The sequence below is a fragment of the Chrysochloris asiatica genome, unplaced genomic scaffold, assembly GCF_000296735.1.
Source record: "Chrysochloris asiatica unplaced genomic scaffold, ChrAsi1.0 scaffold00017, whole genome shotgun sequence".
Taxonomy (NCBI): Eukaryota; Metazoa; Chordata; class Mammalia; order Afrosoricida; family Chrysochloridae; genus Chrysochloris; species Chrysochloris asiatica.
The window spans coordinates 1933798-1946203 of NW_006408535.1; positions in this window are offsets into that span (position 1 = coordinate 1933798).

Consider the following 12406-nt stretch of genomic DNA (forward strand, 5'->3'; position numbering starts at 1 on the left):
AGCTATTGATATTCCTCACAAGCACATTTCTACTCTTGCAAACATGAGATTGCCATGAGACAGAGGTGATTCCACAGAAACTGGAAACTGGTCACAGGTTTCCTTTCAGTTAACACAATTGGGTAATCCTACACCAGCACCATTTGAAGAAAAGAGCAGAGGTACACAAACTTATATATTCTCTCCTTTTAATCTATAGGCATCTCCTTTATGTCATAAAACAAAGTTGATTTGTGATTTAGTAAAACCTTAATCTACAGGTCCTTTGCAATAATTTAGTAGTTAATGATTTTCAGCATACAAAGGCCATCAATGGATTATATAATTGCTGTTAGTTCTCCCACTCCTTTGTATCAAAAGGACCCATTCATTGTAAAGCAAGAATTTGTGATTATTTTTACTCTTCCAGTTTGATCTCTACTGCTAATTGACTGGCTTTACAGGAGCATCAAAGATTCTGAGAGAGACTTGCTGGGCACCCGGAACTTGCCATCATAAGCAAGACATTTGCATCAATGTATTGAAAATGTGAAAGCCACTTCCAAAGTGGCTTTCTTTTCACTTGCCAAATATGGTAGGTATGAAGACTGCTCTTGCTATTTGGTAAAGTCTTCTGCAGCTTCTAACAGCTTTCATTTGATCCTCTTAGTTATATTCTTAATTAAGTATATGGTTACTAACCTAAAGGATGATTGTTTGAACCCACCCAGTGGCTACAATAATAATTGCCTTAGAAGAATCAGCATGAGGCTGGTCCCTATGAAATGGAAGTTAGAGGTATCTCAGATATCTGACTTTTTCAAGATGCTATACTACTCTATAATTCTTGGCATCAAGCACCACTTCTCTCCCATCAGTATTTTTCCCAGGGTTTCACAATTTACTGCAAGGTCTCACAAAAACCATAAACTGCCAAGAAAATGGGTCCTATTGATGTGGAGGCTGGAAAGCCCAAATCTGTTGCTCGCCAGGCAGTCTGGAGGATCCTCCTTACCCACGTGGTTACAGGGGCTGAAGAAGCCAACTCATCAAGTCAGATGACAGGTTATTGATGCATAAGGCTGCAGAACCTGGTGAATCAGTTCAAGTGATAGGATTTAAGTTCCATGAAATGGAAGTCAGATCTCTTGACGAGCCAGATGCAGAACAAGAGAGGTGCAGGACAAGAGAGATAACTTTGCCAAAGCATTCTTATATATTTGATACAGAGCACACTCCCAAGAAAACTGAGGATGGTGTCATATGTTACTACACCCTTTAGTTAAGGTAGGGACTCAATATACATGCCACCTTAATACTGCTTCATGAATGTAAAATAAAATCACTACAAATTGGGACCATAACTACAGCTACAATTTATAGTACATCACAAAAGAGGAAGATGACTAGAAGGATCATATTAAGTAATTAACTGCACTGCAGCGGCACTGCAGAGGACAATTCTGGTGATCTGCCTCTATAAAGATTAAAACCAAAATACCCCCATGAGACAGTTCTATTCTATAACATATGGGGTCACATTAGTCAGAATCCACCCAAGGTAATTATTTTTAATCATATGAGTAATAGTGTGGATGCAAGATAGAAAGGGAATGCATATATTTAATTGTTTTACCCGGGGATATTCATGTGTAAGGTGGAGGGTCAGAGAAAAAGAGGAAGACTCCCAGCAAGATGGATTGGCAAAATGGCAGCATCAATGGCTCAAGTGTGGCAACAATTGTGAGGTTGGCCCAGGACCGGGTAGTGTTTCATTCTGTTGTGCATAGGGTCTCCATGAGTTGGTACTGACTTGATGGCACCTAACAACAACAATCATCAAAGTAAACCTATTTTTACTTTTAATATCAATAAAAAATAATTATTCCTATCAAATTATGTTTTAGATTCCTTTCATAGGTTCACATAGCAGAGATCTGAACTTGAAGAAAACAGCTAACAGAAATAATAATAATAATTATACAGTTTTTTTTATTTTTGAAAGGCAAGATGTTACATTAACCGATAAATTTGGTAAATTTGTGTAAGAGTATTCTAGGAAAAGAAGAATCATTAAAAAATTTAAATAATTGAATTATTTTGCTTAGATTGCACTTTAAGCAAAGCTATAAGCAAGTTCTGAATTGAATTCAAACAAGGCTTGAATGACAGCATATGTTGTTTTTGTTAGGTACTGTTGAGTTATTCCAACTCACAAAGACATGATACATACAGAAATAAATCATCGCTCATACTTTGAACACGTTGTCAGGAGGGGTCAGTTCTTGCAGAAGAACATTCACTTGCTTGGTAAAGTGGAAGGTAAATGCATTAGAGGAAGACCCCAGTAAGATGGATTGACACATTTGCAGCAACACTGGGCTCAAGCATAACAGCTGTGAGGATAGTTCAGGAATTGGCTGTGTTTCTTTCTGTTGTACATAAGGTCTTTATGAGTTGGAACCAATCTGATGGCATCTAACAACAGCAACAACAAAGGGAAACCTCAAATTTTCTGAGTGTTGAACAGAAGACTGTTATTGTGTACCTAATACGAAGAAAAGAGAAGGTAACTATAATAGTAATAACTGAAGTAGAACACTGAGGATACTGATATTGCTAACTGCTTTTCATGCTTTGTTTAAAAAGAGCCTGGTCTATTGTTAAGCTGTGTTTAAAATCTATAAACTCTCTTATAGGAAGAAGTAGTAAAAAGCCTTGAGATCTCTTCATAATGGAACTAGAAAGTTTGCTTTATAACAGAAGAGACTAGATTACAACCAAAGAGAAAAGTCTTCGTGAATTCAGGCCAGATGTTTTTCTTATTTCCTACAAAAGCATTTTAATCTGAACAGTGTTGGAGTATTCTGTGAAGTTTCCACATTGAGGAATGCAATATTTTTATTTTATATTTATTTCATTTCTGCGCTTTCTAAGGTGTACATAATTTCCTGATGACAAAAGAAAAAAGAAAAAAAAAAGAACTATTTTGATTTATTTCATTTCTTAGGTTTTTCTCTCTAGGAAAAGTTTGTTAGCCCATTAAAGTTTATGGAGAAACATGACATGGATGATTTTGGCAATGGCCTGTGGAAATCAAATCAATGCAAGAGCTTGATGTGCTTGTGAAATTATAACTATTGCACAGATTTCACATTCCTAATTCATTGATATTTGCCCAATTACAAGGAGATCATTCTACTATCAGCAGGGAGTCTTTTGAAATAAAAAATGTATGTATGAATTCTTTAACAGACATTTCATCTCATGCTGTTTATAACACAGTGTTATTCCTGTTGTCCCTTTTCTTTTCAAATAAATAAACAACAGCAACATATTTTAAAATGTAATTTACTATCAATATGAGTGACTTAATATAAGTGCCTTTGCTATTATATATGTATACAATGTATTTAATTCTTAATGACTCATTCCCAAAGTATAATAATTCTTCTTTGAAAATTAAATTTTGATATATTAAGTATCAAACAAGCATGGCTTTTCCAATAATCAAACTGGAATAAAGCATGATAAGGGACAAAGTGATTGAAACCACATGACGAATAGAGAATATTTTGTTGTTGTTGTTGTTAGGGGTCATTGAGTTAGTTCAGATTCATAGCAACTCTCTGCACAACAGAGTGAAACGCTGCCAAGTCCTGAGCCATCCTCATAATTGTCATGTTTGAGCCCATGATTGCTGCCACTATGTCAATCCATCTTGTTTGGGGTTTGCTCTGTGTCACAGACCTTTCACTTTTCCAAGCATGATGTCCTCTTAACAGGGATTGATACCTCCTGATAATACATCCAAAGTACCAAACATATTATCTCCTCACTTCTAAGAAGCACTCCAGCTGTACTGCTTTCAAAGACAGATTTGTTCTTCTGGCAGCCCATGGTACTTCCTGTATTCTTTGCCAACAACATGATACAAATGCATCAATTCTTCTAAGGCCTTCCTTATTCATTGTTCAACTTTCACTTGCATATGAAGTGATTAAAAGTAGCGTGCCTTGGATCACAAGATTGTGGAAATTGAGAATTAGGTCAGATGATAGGCTGATGGCTCAGGTTGTAAGAACCAGGGGTTAGAAGATCAACAGGAAGAGAGAGAAGTTTGCCAGTATATTCATGTACTAGATGCAGGCCATAGCAATGAAACTCCCCTTATTTCAGACAGGAAGTAGAAATGTGTGATATCGTGGTCACTGGAGTAAAGGTGGTGAATTGAATTACAACATCTGGTAAGGTGGTGACTCAAGATACATTTTACCCTAATCCAGCCCCATTAGCATAATGGATTTGTTGTTGTTAAGTGTCTTGACAGTCAATTCTGAATCATACCAGTCCTGTATTGGGCTTCTGATGAACAGCTGCTGGATTTGAACTATCCACTTAGTGGTTAGTAGTTCAGTGTTTATCCTAAGTGCCAGTGTACACCAAATGGTACCATAACCATAAATGTAGAGGCACATCACCAAACAGAGTAAAATTACAAATTATGTAACAGCCAAATTACTCAACTACCAAAGCACTGAAAATTATGACCCTGTCAAGTTGATACCTAATCTTAATAATCACAAGTCCCATACATCTCATTTGTATTAGCAGCAAGCTGTCCAATACCCTTGGTGAGTTACTAGCACCTTATTTGCATAATTCTACCCCATCTTTCAGGAGCTATGGTTGTGTAGTGGTTACGAATCGGGCTGCGAACTGAAGGTCAGCAGTTCGAAACTCCACGGGAGAAAGATGAGGCTTTCTGCTCCCGTAAAGATTTACAGCCTTGGAAACCCTGTACAGGGTCGCTATGAGTCGAAACTGACTCCGTGGCACATAACCACCACCACGACCACCCCCATCTATATGTAGAAACACAACTACGATTGCTAGAAGTGCCCTGTTAAACAACTGAGTTTTTGGATGTTCTCTCTCAACTGTTTTGAATGATCTCTAAGACAGCTCTACTAAAATATGATATTAATGATATTCAATTATTTCCACATTCCATTGGGTCACCTCTATGGAGGTGGAATGGGCAAAGAAATGGATCTATTTCAATCAATCAGTCAGGTGGTTGTCTTCCAAATTTATTTGCATAGATGAGTGAGGACTTCCAAAGTTGCATTAGTTATTGAAATTTCTCAATTTGTATTCTACTAATTCCTGGAACCTTGATTTTTTTCACCAAAATTCAGTGCAGCTTGGACTTCTTCAGTATCACTGGTCCTTGATCATAAGCTACCTATTGAAATGATTGAACATTAATCGATTTATTTTTTTTTTGGTACAGTGACTTGATATATTCCTTCTATCTTATTTTGATGCCTTCTTCATCATTCAATATTTTCCCCCATAGAATCTTCCAATAATGCAACTCGAGTCTTGAATCTTTTCTTCAGTTCTTTCAAGTTCAGAAAGGTTGAGCTTGTTCTTCCCTTTTGGTTTTCTAACCCCAGGTCTTTGCATATTTCATTATAATACTTCACTTTGTCTTCTCCAGCTGCTCTTTGAAATTTTACGTTCAGCTATCTGACTTCCTCTTTTCTTCTATTTGCTTTAGCATCTCTAAGCTGAAGATTAAGTTTCACAATCTCTTCTGACATATTAGTCTTTTCTTTCTTTCTTGTCTTTTTAATGACATTTTTATTTCCTTTTATATGATGTCCTTGATGTCATCCCACAGCTCTTCTGGTTTCAGTCATTAGTATCAAACCTATTCTTAAGATTGTGTTTGATTTATGTGGGATATGTTCAACATCATATTTAGGCTCTTGTGGAATTGTTTTAATTTTCTTTAGTTTTAGCTTAAAATTGAATAGGAACAATTGATGATCTGTTCCACAGTCAGCCTTGTTTTAGCTAATGACACAGAGCTTTTCCACCATCTCTTCCCATAGATGTAGTAAATTTGATTCCTGTGTATTTCATCTGGTTAGGTCCATGTGCATAATTGCCTTTTATGTTCATTTCAGAAGGTATTTGCAATAAACAAGTCATTGGTCTTGCAAATTCTACCATGCAATCTCCAGCATCATTTCTATCACCAAGGCCATATTATGATCATTTCTACTGAGGTTGAAATCATGAGACAACTATCAATTATTTTTCTTTAAGAAAGAAGATATCCATATATGAATCATCCTTTACTATTCCTTTTGACTAGTCAGAAACTTAGAAGAACGAATGCTATACAATTTAAGTAAAATCACCTCTATTTCTACAGCTAAGTTTCATTATGACATTTATTGGAACCACTAGACTTGTTTGTGTTAGTTGGAGGCATGTCTGACCACTACTGCATAGGAATCAGTTTTCTGTTTTTGATTCTCCTTTCCCCTTATAAAATCAGAGAAAGTTTGACAATAGCCTCCATGCTGTTTTTGCAGTTTAGAAAGTACTCACAGTACATAGGGGCTATAACCATGAACTTCACATAGCAACAATTGTGAAGATGATGCAGGACTTAGCAACCATTTCATTTTGCTGTACATGAGTTGTTTTGTGCTTGCCCATGAGACTAACCTGTAAAGGATTTCCAAGGAGGAGCTGGTAGACTTGAACTGTGGTTCATAGTCCAGCATTGATCCTATGGGACCACACCTGTGAATGTGTATTTATTGTTGTTTTTTGGGGGGGAGGGAAATGAAGATTATGAAATCTGTTGCATGTATTGGGCATGTCAACAGGGCCAACCATCACTCATCTGTCTGTATGTCATATTAGGATGGTTTGCATGTTACTATGATGCTGGAAACTATACCACTGATATTTAAAATACCAGCAGGATCACTCATGTTGAATATATTTCAATAGGGGGTCCAAGTTAACACAGAATAGGAAAAATAACTTGATGGACTACTTCTGCAAATATTGGTCACTATAAAACTTATAACATTGGAATATTGCCTGATACAGTGTCAATAAATGAGTCCCATACTGAAACACACTCAAATATGACTAAGGAAGAGCTGCCTACTCAAAGTAGAGTGGATCTTAATGACATGGATGAAGCAAAGTATTTAGGACCTTCATTGGATGATGAAGGCACAATTCAGAATGACAAGAAACAGGTACAAACATCTATTAATAATTGGAATGTGAAATTTATGAGTCATAAATATCCTTAGAAGTTGTAAAATTGAAACAGAGCACTTCATAATCAATACCATAAGTATTATTGTTAAGTGCCATCAAGTAAGTTCTGAAACTCATAGAAATCCTGTGTTTCACAAACCAGTGATGATCCTACAGCACCACACCAGGAGCCCAATCATAGGCATTAGTGAGAGAAAATACACTGACTGGCTATTTTGACTCATACAGTCATATGGTCTACTATGCCATGAATGAAAAATTGAAGAGCATTGGTTTCCATTCAGCATCAAAAGAACATTTAAAATATATCCTAAAGTACAGCACTTTAAGTTATGAGATAAAATCCATGTTACTAAAAGGAAGACCAATTAATACAACTATTGTTATAAATTAAGCTGCAGCCATCAATGCCAATGATGAGGAAATTGAAGATCTTAACCAATTTCTGAAGTCTGAAATCGATAACATATGCAATCAAGGGAAATTAGCAATTATTGCTGATTGAAATATGAAATTTTAGAAAAAAACACTAACAGCAGTTTGAAAATATAGCACTTGTGATATAAATGAGGCTAGAGATCATATGATAGAATTTTACAAAACCAGATTCACTCCTCACAAACACATTTTTCAGCAACATAAACTGTTACTATACACATGGGCCTTGTCAGATGGAATACACAGGAATATAACTACATTCGTGGAAAGAGACAATGAAATGTGTGATATCATCAGAACCTGGCTAAGGGCCAGCTGTGGAAAAGATCATCAGTTGCTCATATGCAAGTTCAAGTTGAAGCTGAAGAAAATTAAAGCAAGTACAGGAAACCAAACTTAGAACTTATTATAGCCCACCTGTATTTACAGTCCATCTCAAGAATTGATTTGATGCATAGAATACTAATGGTGAAAGACCAGATGAGATGTGGGATGACATTAAAGACATCATAAATGAAGAAAACAAAAAGTCATGAATAAGGCAAAAAAGACCAAAATATATGTCAGGAGACTCTGAAACTTGCTCTTAATATAGACTAGCTAAAGCAAAGGAAGAAATGAAGTAAAACGAACAGAGATGTCAATGGTTTGCTGGCAAATAAAAAGTATTATGTTGTTGTTGTTAAGTGTTGTTGAGCTGATTCCAACCCATAGCGACACTTTATAGGATTTCCAAGAAGCAGCTGGGAAACTTGAACCACTGACCTTGCAGTTCAAATGACTTTGCAGTCTGGCGCCTTACCCCACAGCGCCACATCAAAAAGTAATATAACAAAGTGTAAAGACCTGGAATTAGAAAATCAAAAGGGAAAAAGATACTCAGAACTTCTCAAGCTTAAAGAACGAAAGAAACGCTTCAGGCCTCAAGTTGAAATATTGAAGGATTCTATGGACAAAATATAGAGGCAGCAAAAGAAGAAAGAATACACAGTCACTATACCAAAAAGAATGGATTGACAGTCAACCATTTCAGTAAGTAGCACATTATCAAGATTTGATGTTAATAAAGGAAGAAGTCCAAGTTGCACTGTAGGCATTGGTAGAAAACAAGGCTTTAGTAATTTATAGATTGAGATTTTTGAACAGAGATTTTTGAACAGAGGCAACACTGGAAGTGCTCCCTCATCTATGCCAGCAGCAAAAACATGAAGCACCAACCATTCCTCCTACAACCCTCACTATCCCTCAGTTAAGTTTGATAATCCATTGCAATGGCCAAACATAACTCAGATACATACTTGAAGTTAAGGGAAGTTAACAGGTTACAACCGGGGTCTGAAATGCTCAGGGCATAGTTGTTCCAGTCAGTAACTGATAAATGTAGGACACAACATTACACCATAAATCTCAGCCTGAAGTCATGAAATTTAAGATCCTTGGGTCATCAAAGCGAGTGGCCCCACTTAAATGGCACTCCACTCTACAAGCTAACTTCCTGCCCACAGTCACTCAGCTTTATTTGTTCCAAGGGCTTGGAAGCCCACTGTTGTGTCCCATTCTGTGGTTCTTCATTCTTCTGTTGCTGCTACTCTGCTACTGCTGTGTTGGAACAGCTTTCTGTCCCTGGGTAAAGGGAGTTCATTGCACAGAGATCTCAGGGTCCAAAGGACTGACTCCACTCCTGACTCTTTGTCTGGATGTTAGTACAATCCCCTCTCCTGCTTCTTACATGTCTCATTTTGAACCCATGATAGAATTTCAAGTTTCACAATTATAACGACCTCTGCTAATATCCACAGATGAAGCATGTCATCCTATCAGCATTTTCTCCCGCCTTGTCTTATTAAGACTTGTCAGGAAACAAGTCTTTTTTTAGGAGTTATAAAGACACATATTAAACAATTCACCACATCACACCAATCAACTTTATGAGATTCATATTTATGCCATTTATCTAATAATATCATTACTATCACAAACAAGTAAAATTTTGTTAAAGATAATTAAATAATTGTTGCAGCAGTACATCAACAGGAAACTTCCAGAAAATTAAGCCAGATTCGAAAGAGGAAACGGAACAATGGATATAATTGCTGACATAAAATAGCAGCAAAGAATATCAAAAATATGTTTTCCAGTATTGCATTGATTATGTGAAGGGATTCAACTTGTAGATTTATAACAAATTATGGATCACATTGTGAAGAATGTGTATTACAGCATAGTTCATCGTTCTCACGTGAGATTTTCATAGACCCAGGTTCAGTCATTGAGACAGAAGAAGGAAATGCTGTGCAGATTAAAATCAGAAATGGTGTACATAAGGCTTGTATATTCTCACAATCACTTTTCTATCTCTATGTTTAGCAAATAATCTGAGAATTTGGATTACACGAAGACAAATGTAGCATCAGAACTGGATAAAGGCTAATGAGTGACCTATAATATGCAGATGGGAGTCCTGGTGTTGTATTGTGGGTTAATGCGCTGTACTGCAAAGTCGGTTTGAACCACAAGGTTGGCAATTCATGCTCACCTGCTGCTCTTTGGAATCCCTGTACAGCATTGCTATGGGTCAGAACTGACTCCGTGGCACTTAACAACAACAACAACAGTATACAGATGACAGAACCATGCTCGCTAACTGTGAAGAGGAGTTGAAGAACTTTATTGGTGAATATCAAAATCCACAGCCTTCACTTTTAATTATACTTTAACATAAACCAAAAATCCTTACCAGAGTCCCGATAAGCAACATCATGATAAGTACAGAAAAGATTGAAGTTGTCAAGAATTTCATTTTACTTCTATTCACAATCAATGTGCCTGAAAGCAGCAGTCAAGAAGTTATATTGCATTGTCTTGAGCAAATCTGCTGCAAAAGACCTCTTTAAACTATTCCAAAGCAAAGATGTCACTTTGAGGACTAAGGTATTGCTGACCATTGTTTTTGGTGGTGTTAAGTGCCACTGAGTCGGTTATGACTTATAGCAGCCTTGTATAGGGTTCCTAAGGGGCAGCTAGTGAGTTTGAACTGCTGACCTTGTGGTTCAAACCTACCTTGCACTACAGTGCTTTAATCCCAAGTCAACACCATAGTATTTTCCGTTTCCTTTTATACATGCAAAAGGAATACCAAAGAAAATTTGGTGCATTTGAGTTATGGTGTTGAATATACTGTGGAATGCCAAAAGAATGAACAAATCTGAATTAGAGGAAGTATGCTTTTTAGAATGCTAAGATGGAGAGATTTCACCTCATGTATTTTTATATATTATTAGAAGGATCAGTGCTTAAAAAACAACATAATGCTTGGAAAAGTAGACTAACAGCAAAAAAAAAAAAAAGGCAGAACCTCAATCAGATGGAATGACAAAGTGGCTGCAATAATGGGCTCAAATATATATAAGAATGAGTGTGAGGATTGCATGGCAACAGACTTTGTTTTGCTGTCCATGGAGTTTCTATGAGTCATAACCAACTTTATTGCACCTAACAACAACAATGTAGGGCCAAACCTATCATTATAAAATATCTTTAAGTGAGTTTAATGGATTGGAAAAAGGAGATAAAATTATGAAACTGTGGAAAGATCAAAGCTGGAGAAATTGGCTTATCAGAATCTAGCAGAAGTAATTAAGAAACAGCAAAACTCCAGTCAGTCAACAAGCAAGTCAAGGTCTAAAACACTGTCAGTACAATAGGATAAAATATATCATTTTATATGGATAATAAAGATATTAAAATATTTTATGAAACATTTTTTCATTTTAAAGGAAAGTATATGGACTTTGGGTTTCCAGTTCAACATGGAAAGAGCTTTAAAGTGGTCATTTGCATTCTCTCAACCAGAAAACTGCTAAAAATGGAAGGAAAAACAAAACAAACAAAAGTTATTAAATGCATTAGAAAATAGAATTGACCGAGCAAATGGCTGCCCAAAACTGGGAAAGACAGGCAGATACAAAGAATGACTCACAGCTTGTATAAAGCAGATGCCTTCAAGCAGAAGCCTGAAATTGGATCAAGTACCAGTCAGATGATCTCCCTAATATTCTTAAAAGGAAGAAGCAGAGTAACCTGTTCAAAATATTAAAAAGGGAAAACGTATTTTGATACACCACAAAATTCTGTTTTTTCCTTCTTGTAAGGAAGCCATCCTTCAAGGGAAACCACTATACCAAAGCTTTATATTTTGAGAGAGCAGCCAACTGACACCAACCCCTTCTATCATTCCACCCCACAAAAGAGGAGAGAAAAAAAGGAAAGAAAAGAAAAAATGGCAAGCAGCTTTTTTGCAGGTTGATAAAACCCAAAGGGTGGTAGTGCTGATCTGGATTCAGCCTCTTTCAACTTCCCTCCCTGGACAGCACTAAGTTCTCAGGGGCTTTCAAGGGGCTTTCAGATCTTTGACTTATAGATTCTCCAGGTTATTTTCCTCTCTTTCCATAGTTCACACACCCTTCTCTCAAACCTTCTCAGCTTCAGTTAATTCAGTTGGTCTGAACTGTGACCTGCAATGTAGACATTGCTGGAGTGTGGGACCACCTGTAAGATCTCTGCTTTCATTTCAGAAGCAATTAACTCACTGTATGACTTTACTGAAGTAAGGCTTAAGATATATATATACTATTTTTACTGACCTTTGTTACAGGCTCTAACATGGCACTACCAGGTGAGCAAGGGAGAAGTGGGAAATGTACAACACAAAGAGTGAGCCCTAATGTAAAGCATGGCCTTAATGTATTATTATTGGTTCATCAATTGTACCAAATGTAACAAATACTATTAGAAGGGGAAACTCTGAACAGGAGAAAAAATAATTTATGGAAACTTTCTGTACTATCTGCTCAATTTTGTATAAACACAAAACTGTTCCAAAAATCAT